This window comes from Artemia franciscana, chromosome 11 (assembly GCF_032884065.1).
Source record: "Artemia franciscana chromosome 11, ASM3288406v1, whole genome shotgun sequence".
Taxonomy (NCBI): Eukaryota; Metazoa; Arthropoda; class Branchiopoda; order Anostraca; family Artemiidae; genus Artemia; species Artemia franciscana.
This window is the reverse complement of record NC_088873.1, coordinates 24217333-24230836: the sequence shown is the minus strand read 5'-3', so window position 1 is coordinate 24230836 and position 13504 is coordinate 24217333. Positions and strand designations below refer to the sequence as shown.

Below are 13504 nucleotides of genomic sequence, written 5' to 3'. Positions count from 1 at the left end.
CAATATATACAAGCTTACCACTTGCGGAGTTCAGGGGCCCATATCAAAACGGACTACATAGTTTTGTTTTTATTAACTGACATATTGACGTTTCGGGCCACTAAAAACGATCTAACAAGGTCACCACTTATACATATATATATATATATATATATATATATATATATATATATATATATATATATATATATATATATATATATATATATATATATATATATACATATATATATATATATGTATGTATGTATTATATGTATATATTGTTTATATATAATATATATGTATATATTGTTTATATATAATATATATGTATATATTGCTTATATATATAAACAATTATTGCTCCTTTAAAGATATATGCATAAGACATAAGTGGTATTATCAAAACAAATTAAACAGTCATGTTTGGGGCCCGTGCTAAGCTTCTTCCAAAGTTTTTTATTGCTTGTAAAATATCATTTAGAGTTCAAATAACCCGTTTATCTTTTGAAGTTGTCCCCTGACTTAAAAGTGCTATTCTTCCGAATGACTTTAAATTGAAACACAGGGGAGAGAGGGTGAAAGTACAGCGTAGTGAAAACACTTTTTAGATATTTTAACTAAACAACTGCCTATTTATTTAAAAAAAAATGGTATATTTGAAACCTGATAGCTATGTTATTATCACAACATAAGCTAAGGTATTAAGCAAAAATTAAAAGTCGTTTAGATATGGAATACTGAACAAACAAAAATTTTGGAGCCATAGTTATTGCGCTGATAATTTAATTTTTCACTGTAAGAAAAGAAATATTTTTTCTTAGTTCTGAACACACTGTCAAAACAAAAAGGATTTTAAGAAAATGAGAGAAACATTCTTTTCTTGGAAGCAACAAGAAATTTTGTCGAAATCGTTACAAGCTCCTGATAAGGGGAAAATACGCCATGATAATAATTTATGCCTAAGAGATAACCTCAAACCAGTGATTCTCGCCAGGGTGCCAACTTGCACTATTTCGTAGTTTTTACACTCTTTATTTACCATATTGCAATTGCACCTTTTCCCTCGACGGACGGAAACTGAACTGTTTTTGCCGATTTGTAGCTAAAATCACTCTTTTGTGAATTGATGGTAGAAAAGATACTAAAGAAATATAAAAAAAAAACTTCAAATCAAATGCAATAGATAGAACTGTAAGTCAGTATGATCTCTGTTACCTCTGCTTGTGTCTTCCCCCAGTCCTCCAGTCTCTCCAGCATTTCGAACCATTTAAAAAGTAATAAATCTAAGTCAAATTAACAATAGGAAGCGTGGAAAGTGCAAATCCAAATTTAATAAAACAGGTTAAATTCTGCTTGGCGCAACCATTCTTCTTGGAAATGGAAAAGTGAGTATGCAGTAAGATGTTGGATAAAAAATGACCAAAACAAGCCGTTTAGGGCAAAATTCTGTAAAACGCTTAGGCCTATTTTAAAGTGCGAGATGGCTATCATATCTCGGCATGTGATAGCCAATTTTTCTGAAGTAAATATTATGTTACCAACCCGGGGCCCAAAATTTATTTTGGATGGGGCCGAAGAAAAGGAAAGAAGGAGAAGTTCCAGTAAAGGATGAAGAAGAATTATTTTGTGCGACTAAGGCTGTGTTAACCATTTTGTTTTTACTGTTACGGTACTGTACTTGGTTTGACTAAAGTGAAGTCAGCTATAGTTTGTTACTAGTTACTTGGACTTCTAATATTTCTTTTAAATATTTGAAAAAATTGGAGACAAAGCTTTATTTTAAATATTTCATGAAGTCAACTATAGACCAGTTAAAGGTACATGCGATAAAAATAAACAGATACAAATTTCTAGCAGAGTATTACCTTTAGAACGAGAGAAAGAATGAGAATTATTATCTAACTTATCATTCTGAGGCTCATTTAAATAAGGACCCCTTTGGATTTCATTTGAAATACATGTGACAAATTTAAGGACAATATGCTTAATGATCAGGAAAGCAAGAGGGGCTGGGCGCGCGCTGACAGTCGTGGCCGCGAAATTGGTAAAATTCTAATTAATTGACTTCTTGCTATCTTGGAAAGGGTTTAGGTTAGGAAAATGAAACTTTTCGGGATGGGTCTACAGGCTAAAGCATGTCCTGGGAAGGTATTTTAAAGTACCCACCTCCACTCCTTCTCCCTCTAGAGGGCCCTGAAATTTGCCTACATGACAGGTCTATACCTATTGAAATTTTGACAAAACAACATTTTACCTTAATTTTCAGTTACTAGTTGCTTTTTCTCTGCCTTTAGTTCAAAAAATGCAATTCCTGTTATTTGAGTAGATTTTGAGCCATGCAAATGTTTTTTTTTTCAAAATTTAGGAAATGTATTTGCATATCTTTAAAACCTTACAAAATGGAATTGAGCAAAGTTATGAAGCTGAAAACAATTTTTTTGTACTTCAATTAAGCCGAAGATCTATTTTGCAAGATTTCACTTTTATAACACACATATTTTTAAAGGTCATCAAAGGTCAGGGCCCTCTAGAGGGAGAAGGAGTGTAGGTAGTTGCTTCAAAATACCTTCCCGGGACATACTTTAGTCTATAGATTCATCCCTGAAAGTTTCATTTTCCTAACCTAAACCCTTTCTGAGATAGCAAGAAGTCAATTAACTAGAATTTTACCGCGAAATGTTTTTGACTTGTACTCTTTTTGAGCAAAGTAACCCTCTTTTTGGGCCTTGATTTGCACTCTTTTGAGACATCGGCAGTTGGTAGCCCCAGTTCTCACACCCGGCTGCAAATACGTCGACTTGTAAGTAAATACCGCGATAAAGTTGTTTTTTTCAATAACACTTTCAATAATTTTAACACACTTCACATTTTAATTTTCAATTTTAACACATTTCAATAATTCACTTTTTTCGATAACAAATAGAGTAGCGGCAAAATCCTATTGTACTTTCCAAAACACTGATTATAATTAAAAATAGGAAAAATAAAACCTATAATTAAACGAATAAGAAATTACAACTTACAAAAACCAAAATATCCCCAGATAAATTATCTCTCGAACTGCTTAATTTATTTTTAATCGTCACTAACGTTTTTTTAAATTAAGATTTTGTCTCCTTGTCTCTGATTAGTGGAAGAAAAGACGGTCTTCGGAATCTTATTTGGATCTATAATTGCTTTGAAAAACTTTATAACTGGTTTATTGTACTATATGCTTACATAATGCTACCCCCTCTCCAAATATGGGACTAGTTGAAGTACCTTACCCTTTAAAATGCGTATTCTCTCTGTTCCCCTCTCTTATAACCTAGTATGACATGGACTAGCTCACAACTGTTTCACCGAGAATCCAACAAAGAAATACTCAAGATTCTTCGGCAAGAGAGCCATAGCGTTAGCTATACTTGGGTCATTCTATGCCAAATATTTTAGCCTAAGAGCATGAATTTCGGAATGTTTTCAAAATTAAATGAGTGTCTTACGAGGTTACAATAACGTTGGTGAAAACAAATATACGAAAAATATCTTGAATACTGCTTAATATTTCTGATTTTCTCCTAGCAATAAATCTTTTAGCGAAACATTAGGCTAGAAAACTATAGCCCTCAATAAAGAAATGTCATTACTCAAACTATAATTAAGACACGCTTATGTTAGTTAAAAACCACTTCATCCTAAAGTTAATTATGATAATCTTAAAATAATGTTAATTAGCTTATATATATATATATATTACAATTTAGCATAATCGTTTTATATAAATATAAACAGGGATTTTATCAGCAGTTCAATGCTATAGGTCCACCTGGAACAGAATCCCTGATGGTTATCGCATTTAAATCCTTCTGTTTGCTACTTCAAGGAAATGATCCAGACATATATATATATATATATATATATATATATATATATATATATATATATACATATATATATATATATATATGTATATATATATATATATATATATATATATATATATATATATATATATATATATATATATATATATATATATATATATATATATATATATATATTAACCTAGTGTTTTTAATGGGGAATGAACTAGCTGCATGTGGAACCGTCAAGATGGCCTGGCACCACAGAATATTTTTGCGGCGCCGAATGCAACTACTACTACTAAACTACTTTTAATCCATCGTTCACGGTAATTTAAAGGCTTAATATGACATTTTTTTAACTGGAAACGAAAGCCTTTAACAATAATTCATTATGCTCGACTGATTGACAAAGCCCAGTTTTTAACATCCTATTTGTTTCTCAAGATAATTAGAAGATTTCCAATTCATAAGATTACACCACATCACGTTCTCTTACTTGCAGAAATAATTGAATGGTATTTTTCATATCGGGATTTAGTATCAGCGAAGAGACCTAGAAACAAACTTCGTTGTAGAAACCAATCTTTGACATGGACAATACAGAAGGTCCCCCACCGCACACATTTTATTCGCCAAGAATGTTATTGAAGCATTTCTGCGCTCGATGATTTAAACTCTGATACTAATCGTACAACATAAACGCCGGAAATCCTCTTTGGTTCTATGTATCCTCTAAATTTTCCCCGCATGCTCTCCTTAGATGTTTCTGAATGGTTTCTGAGATGGTTCACTTCAAATACAAGGCGAAATCGGTATCAAACAGTTCGTGGTAACGAACTGTAGTAAGGAGCGACCCGGCTCAATAGTAACCAAAACTCTAAAAAACGGAATTTTGAATCAATAGCTACATCAAAAACATCGCATTTTAATGCTGATTTCAAACATATAAGTTTCATAAGGTTTAGTCTTACCCATCAAAAGTTACGAGCCTGAAAAAAATTACCTTATTTTAGAAAAAGGGAGAAACAACCCCTAAAAGTCATAAAATCTTAACGAATATTACACCATCAGATTCAGCGTATCAGAGAATCCTTGTGTAGAAGTTTCAAGCTCCTATCTACAAAAATGTGGAATTTTTTATTTTTTGCCAGAAGGCAGATCACGGATGCGTGTTTATTATTTTTTTTTTCCCCAGCTGATCATATAGACCCAGTGGTCCTTGAGTCTTGAGAGAGTGCTCATTCTAACGGAAATTAAAAGTTCTAGTGCCCTTTTTAAGAGACCAAAAAACTGGAGGGCACCTAGGCCCCCTCCCACGCTAATTATTTTTCCAAAGTCACCGGATCGAAATTCTGAGATAGCCATTTTATTCAGCGTAGTCAAAAACCCTTATAACTTTGTCTTTTGGGACGACTTACTCCCCCACAGTCCCCGTGGGAGGGGCCACAAGTTAAACACTTTGACCAGTGCTTACCAGAGGCGCTATTTGGGGGGGGGTCGGGGTGGGCAAATGCCCACCCCAGATTTTCCAAGGGGCCCAAGCTTCCACCACAAAGGGCCCTTTGCCGGCCATAATAATCCATTATGTCCAACATAATCCATTCTGTCCAATTGATTTGAAATTACTGCACGCCTATTAACCAAAGAGCGTAATTACTTGACGACCCTTGGGGTAATTACGCTATTTGCTATTAATTATTATAAACTTTGAAAGTGGGTAAGATACATAATAAAATTCTTGATTTCTGTCAAATGCCCATTTCCTAGATGATTAAGCGACACGAAGTGAGTCGGGGGGGGCCCAAGATGGAGTTTATGTCCACCCCAAGATTTGGTCCAAATGGCGCCTCTGGTGCTTACATATAGTAATGGTTATTTGGAAGCGTATAGACGTTTTCAGGGGGATATTTAGGTTGTGGGGGGGGGGGGGTAAGAGCGGGATATGTTGGGGAACTTTCCATGGAGGAATTTGTCATGGGGGAAGAAAATTTCCATGAAGGGAGCACAGGATTTTCTAGCATTATTAAAAAAAAAACAATTATAAAATAAATATGAAAAAGTTTTTTCAACTGAAAGTAAGGAAAAGCATTAAAACATGAAACGAACAGAAATTATTACGCATATGATGGGCTCACCTCCTCCTAATACCTCGCTCTTTACGCTAAAGTATTTTTAGTAATTTCAATTATTTATGCTATGGCTTTTGTGATTCTGGGGTCATTCTTAGGAAACTGGGACAAAATTTAAGCTTTAGTGTAAAGAGCGAGGTACTGACAAGGGGGTGAACCCCTTCATATACGTAATAAAAACATGAGAATAAAGAAGTTCGTTAAGTAAGCTAATTTGTAAGTTACGTATAACCTTTACTGTTTTGACTACTGTTTTTTCTACTGTTTTAATAAGTAGAGTTGAGAGAAAGAGTCAAAACTTAGCGTAAAGAGCGGGGCGTTGATGAGGAAGTAGCCCCTTTCATATACGAAGTAATTTCTGTTCATTTTAAGTTTTAATGTCGCTCCTTACTTTCCGTTAAAAAAACTTGTTTTTTTTATTTAATTTAAATGGTACACACGTTTAGCCTTGTTGAAACAGCAGGTAGCGGTAGCAGGTAGCAGGTAGATTGGCTTCGATTTAAATTTTTTCACTAGGCCACTTGGTATGGAAGGATTTGCCACATAAACTTCAGTGTAGTCTATTAAAAATGTAGTTTGATCTCAAAAAAATTGATACGCAATATGTTTTAACACCCTTTCCCCCCAAAAAATGTTCTGGTTGCAAATAAAAGTGTTCCACTGTATTTCTTTCAAAATTTATATCTTTTTTATATTGAGGGCTAATTTTGTAACGTTAATGAATGCCATCCTGAAACGATAATTTCGAATTCAGGAAGTGCTTAGGGGTTTGATTCGACATCCGTAATTACATCACAATATTACAGCAGACAGTATTGATGTTGGAGAGGGTGACGCGGTCCCTGAGACAGATTTGAGGTACATAAAAGTTTGGTTTTTCAAAAATCGTCAACAACTACGTGTTCAAAAAAATTATAATAATTTCAACATTACATGCACCCTGACTATCAGAATAGTGCAAGTGAAATATCTCAGGAAGGACTTGGGCGATCAAGTGGATTCATTCAGAGTGTGTTTGGGCGCAAGTAGATCATTAGTTTTAACTTGGAGTGAAGTGGCAGAGCTTAGTCAAAAGACATTATATCTGCCAAGGTTGTAAAATCTGCAATATCCAGGTATGGGTTGGGGACAGAGTTGAAAATTTCAGATAGCTCATTTTTTTTTTTGGGGGGGGGGGTTGAAATTTTGTGTTTTGGTGGAAGAGACAAGGGCCTGAAAATTTTCACTCTCCAATCAATCTAATCATTTTTGCATTAAAATTCCATTGGAGCAGAAACTGTACAATTAAAACGAAAACATATTAAAAACTGGTAAAATATTTAATAAGACGTAAAATTAAAAAAAGATTTTTTTTTTACAATGACAAAAATAAAATTCAACAAAACGATATAGCTATGGATGAATAGATATAGCCTGTAACGAGCATATTATTATAGATGATCGTCTATCATATGATCATCATATTATATATTATGAATCTGTATTGGTAATCATGAATCGTTCTAATAATATTAGAATGCGAATTAGGCATTTCAATGAAATTTAACAAAAAACAGGCATACTAGTTCTGTTTCTAATGTTTGTAAGAGTTTTGTTGAATATATGTATATATATATATATATATATATATATATATATATATATATATATATATATATATATATATATATATATATATATATATATATATATATATATATATATATATATATATATATATATATATATATATATATATATATATATATATATATATATATATATATATATATATATATATATATATATATATATATATATATATATATATATGTACATTGCTAGGATTCATCTTGTCTATAATTTTGTTAATCATCTCATCAGACGGATTAAGATTCATATTAGGTTGGGAGGGGCTAGGAATTACTTTCTGTCTCTTGGATATGTTCTACAAAAACTACATTTCTTCTTCTAGAGGTACAGTCTTACGCAATAGGGTGGGAGAAGTATTGATCTTATGATCATTGGGTTTGATATTTCACTCTAAAAGATCAGATTACGCATGCTCAAGATATTTTTCTCTATCAATTATATTTCTCTTTATCGTATCCACTTTTATTAAGAGAGCTCAAATATCTTTCTCCACCTGATTGCCCAAAGCCATGGCAGCTCTCACGCCCGATTCTTCACTAGTACATTACACTACATTAGTACTTTTAGGTGGATGGGAGACAAAAAATATTCAGACCCCTATGACCCCTTCCCCGGTCAAGATTAAAAATACATTTACAACCCCTCCCCCCAAGATTCAAGGTTGAATAACCCTCTCTTCTTAAGACTAGAGGTCAACTCGAAAATCCCTAAGAGTCGAGGTAAACTCCCTCCTCCTCCCCCCCCCCCCAAAAAAAAAAAATAATAACATGCAACATATTGGCTTTTGATTTATCTTGCTACATAACTATGAATATATATTTATTTTCACCCAAAACGGTAAACATTCAGTGCTTGTCGTAATGCTGATTCACATTAGAGCCTATGCTGCAAACTTTTTTTTGGCATATCAGTGTCATTAATATGATTAGAAAATGAGTTTTTGACTTGATATCTAACATATATGGATCATATTTGGGAAGGTTACAGAAATAAAATTTGAATATCTCAATGAAAATGTCTTTAAACAACAGAGAAACATTTGATATATTTTTTAGAAAGCGGGAAGGATACGCTAAGCATCCTCAGCAGAATTGCCTAGGGGGAATCCTGGGATACAGAGCAATTCTCTAGAAAATTGTCTCCAGTCAGCCGAGAAAGTTATGGCAAAAAGTCACTTAGATATATTGCTCGTTATTTAGCTTGCTAAGACCTAGACTGTTGGGAATACTACTTCTTGAAGAGCAGATAGAAAAGTAAATTTGAAAGATACTATTAAGATTTGACAAAACAAATTTAGTAAAACTAGAAAGAAAGAAGGAAAAATAATAGTAAAACAGACAAAAAGAAGGGCGTCTTAGTCAAAGAAATTCGAAAGAGGAGGGAAAACAGTATCCACAGTTCAGTCCAGGGCAGATAACATCAAGATGAATAAGTGCAAAATTCAAATTATAAAAATATTTAGCATCCATGCACAAGGAAAAGAAATCTATGCATCATGTTTTTTATCGCGTCAAAAAATGATATACAAAATACCATTTCACATTATTTTTCATTTAAATTCCCATTGTTCATAATTTTTTTTTTCAGATATGAACATAACTAATATTATAAAATTCTTTTTTTTTGCAATGACCAGTTCAAAGAGTAGAACTTTACAAGTTATCCTAAGGATGATGTGACTAAGGAGGGTTTCTACTCTGCTTTGTCCAGATGCCGTGCGACCGTCCCCCCCCCACCATGATGTAACTTTTCTCCTTGGCGACATCAATGCGACATTGCCCGAGGATATGGGTGTATGGCGCGGCACAGTTGGCCCTGTATCCCCCGACCCACTTAACGGCAATGGGCATTGCCTACTTGAACTGTGCCGATCTCACGACCTTTGCATTGTAAACACCTATTTCCAACGTAAAACTATTCATTAGTATACGTGGTATAGTAATGACGGTCGTACAAAGAAGATGATTGACTACGTCATTATTTCCAAACGCTTGAGATCATTGGTGAAGAACTGCAGAACTTACTAGATCTGCAGAGCTCGGAAACGCAGCCCACAGGCTTGTGTGCGCCGATTTTCGGCTTCGCCTCCGTTCGCAACGATTGGAAAGAAGACCTGTCGCTGCGGATATTTGAAAACTAAAGGAACTAGACACTCGCCAGAAGTACAGTATTGAGATATCGAATGTATTGAGATATCGAAAAATAAAACTGCCACCTTGGGTTCCGTCCAGTCTAGGGATGGGGCACTTCTTTCTTAGTAAGGTTCTCGTCTTGAGCGGTGGAAGGACCACTTATGTTTGCTTCCCAGCAATGCTAGCCCAACTGTACCTCCTAATTATAGTCCCAGCCAGCATTGCAGTCAAAGGCCTGAGACAAATGCTCCTCCAGACGAGCATTTTAGCCCCTAAGAAATTAGATATGCTGTTAAAAGGCTCAGAAATAATAAAGATGCTGGTATCTGCGGCTTAAGCTCAGAGCTGCTAAAATATGGAGGTCTTGCAATGCTCCTTTTTCTCCACATCTTGTTCTATAGAGTCTGGGAAACGGAGATTGTTCCTGAAGATTTGCGAAAGGGTGTCATCATCCCATTATTGAACAGGAAAGGCTCAAGAAGCGACTGCTCAAACCACCGTGGAACAACCCTACTGTCAGACCCTGGAAAACTGTTTTCAATGGTCCTGCTGGATCGATGTCTGAATATCACTCGAAAAATCTGGCGACCGGAGCAATATGGTTCTATGTTGGACCGTTAAGCCATCGAGCAGATTTTTACGATTCGACAAATAGTAGAAAAGACCACAGAGTTCCAACATAAAGCATTCATTGCCTTCGTCAACTTCCTTGCTGCATTTGACTCAGTCGATCAAAAAGCTCTTTGGCGGATTCTAGAGTTGACTGGCCTACCAGATAAATATTGCAGACTTCTCAAGGCGCTGCACCATGGGATGGAGAGCTGTGTACAAGTAAACGGTTGGTGCAGCTCGTCCTTTCAAATTACGAGAGGGATAAGCCAAGGATTTGCAGCTGCCCCAGAGCTCTTCAATGTCATCGTGGATTATATTATGACAAAAACCACATCACGTCTCAGCTTTGAGCTGAAATTTGAAGATTGGGCCATCACAGATGTTGATTTTGCCGATGACTTGGCCATTCTGCGGATTCCATGGAGCAGCTGCTGGAAGAACTCCGAATTCTATGAGAAGAGGCTTCCAAAGTAGGAATACATATAAACTGGAACAAAACTAAAATTATGGCCATAGACCCGTCTTCTCATACTGCTAACTCTCCGGCTAGCCTAGAAAGGACCACTGGAATCAAGGTTTATCAAGACCTGACCTACCTGGGCTCCATAATTTCTTCAAATGGCTCGCTTCTCCCCAAGCTGCAAGCAAGATTATCCAATGTGTCTTCTGTCATGGGCAGACTGAATCGTCACCTCTGGCAAAAATCAAACATCAGTCGTACATCAGTCGTACAGTAGGCTGTGTAATGCTTTACATAGCTGAGACATGGCAAGCATCAGCTGCAACCTTCAAGAAAATTGACTTATTTCATACGAAGAGAATGAGGAGGATCGAGGTCCTACGATGGTCCGACTTCATCAGGAATGAGAAGCTTTTGCAGCTCACAAAGCAGTCTCGGTTTTCGACTCAAGCAGCCAAGCGAACATTACGATGGTTCGGGCACCTGCTTCAAATGCCACCACAACTACCCACAAATACGATCTACGACTTTGACCCTTTCAAAGTCAGTTTGAAGCGACCTCGCGGCCAACCGAAGAAACGTTGGTCCGACAGCCTGTCCGAGTTTTTGACTATGGCAAACAACAGACAGGACGAAGAGCAAAAACCACCATGGACTGAAGTGGATGGAGGAGGCAGACGTCACCCTCTACACTGAGCAGCACCCGGCAGGCGACTTAAGTCAAGTAAGTCAAGTCTAAGCACCTAAGCCTTATGTCTACAGTGGGGGCCTAGGAGTTGATCCCATTTAGCACAAAAAACGGCTACTCATTGCAGGCTTTGATGTTGTTATTTATCATGAAAAAAGTCCCTGTTCTTCTTTGGAAATGTGAGGATAATTGATAAACATTGACAAGAAAGAATATGTTTATTTTGGGTAAATTATTTGACAATTTATAAATCATATAATGTTTCGATTCTTTACACACGATTCATCATTAGGAAAGAAAAAGTTTCAACTCGCTTGTGTCCTAAAATAGTAAATCTTTAATATGAAACTTGAGTGATTTTAGAGGGGCATTTTGACTTAATCAAAAGCTACCAACTATTTCAATCTCTTAGGCTCCTTATCGTGTTTCTAGACACAGTTTTCTGTGTTAAGGGAGGATATAATTTTAGAGATAATGCTTTGTGTGAAGAGTTGTGTAATTGCTTTTGCCGAATTGGCATATTATTGTCTTTTGCTTTGACTCAGAACTAGAAATTAAGAAATTATTTAGCAGAAAATTCTTTTTGGTAATACCGTTATTATTTTCTACTGAGATTTCTGCTAATTACAACCACTCTTTTATACTGAGAGTCATGAAAACAAAGAAAACGTATTTTTTCTCTTTTGTTTAATAAATTTCAGTTAATATTTCCCTATAATTTTTATTTCTTGGTCTCTTTATTTCACTTCTGACTCACTATGTACAATCATCAAATTAAAAATTTTGTTGATGCCAGCCCCCTTGGCGGATTGGTTAGCGTACTTGAATGAAATTGTGATTGGACAACTTTCAAGCAGTAAGTCTTGTAAGTCGTTCGTGCCTCTCTGGGGCCATTTTTTTTAGTTCTGTTTTCTAAAAAATTACACTTTTTATTTTTTAAATTACCAAAATTCCTGGTGATTAGTCATTTTATTCCGGGTTAGTTTCAAATCTTGTTTAAGTCACTGGCGTTGATATTTGCTATTTGATAATAGTGCAAGTTATATTGTAAGATAATTCAATTTACACCAAATATAGACACAAAAGCAAGGATTCCTTACCACCCAAGCAAAATACGCAGCAACAAAACATCAAGTCTTTTTCAGGTAAATGATTGCTTGCTTCAATTTTATCAGTATATATCCTTTACATTCTTTATCTACTTGAAAAATTATGTATTTCTATCTTGTTACTAACAGTTTAGGAAGAAGACTATTGGGGTATAGCTGATGTTCACGTAAAATTCTAGTGATTATACTAGAATTTGAGCATAAATTTATTAAAGCACCCAAAGCATAATAACTATAAACTATAAAAACTATAAAACTATAAAAAAGCAAAACGAAATGACACAAAAGTCCTTAAAGATAGACTCAAACAAAAAAGATTTAGCAGAAACAAGGAATTGGGATAAAAATTGTATTTCAAGACGGTAGATCCTTCTCATAGTTTCAAGTGAATAAAATCAGTGCTTTATGGACAATCAGTCTGCATAGACTTGAACTAGTGTTTGTTCAGATTTTTTTTAGCATTACTTGGCCTTTTACTTTTTGGACTAAATAAATTACGTTGCTATATTCACTTGACTTACTTTGACTTATGTCTCCTGCCGGGCGCTGCTTGGTCTAGAGAGTGACTTTTGCCTCCTCCATCCGCTTCGGTCTATGGCGAGAATTTGCACTTCGACCGGTCCGATGTTTGCCATCGTCAGAAACCCGGACAGGCTGTCAGACAAACGTTTCTTCGGTCGGCCGCGAGGTTGCTTCCAACGGGCTTTGATAGGGTCGATAGGATTTTGATAGGGTAGTTCGTCTTTGTGGGTGGATTTGAAGCAGGTGCTATATTCAAAGGATAATAAATTCAGGAATAGTTCAAGAATGACCCTAAAATATCTCAAAATTCTTAATTTTAGACGACCCTCCTAAACTGGAAAAAACTATTCCTAACCATATATGCTCCCATGGCAAAACTTACAACGCTTG

The 13504-nt window shown here is 35.3% G+C and overlaps 1 protein-coding gene across 1 annotated transcript in view; it reads right to left on the bottom strand.

Moving 5' to 3' along the window:
* Positions 1 to 13132, bottom strand: part of LOC136032997 (potassium channel subfamily K member 2-like) — a 90822-nt gene extending 77690 nt beyond the window's left edge. Inside the window, exon 1 of the mRNA XM_065713523.1 lies at positions 13114 to 13132. The gene's annotated coding sequence lies outside the window, so the exon portion shown is untranslated. The remainder of the gene's footprint in view (positions 1 to 13113) is intronic.
* Positions 13133 to 13504: the final 372 nt, after the last annotated feature.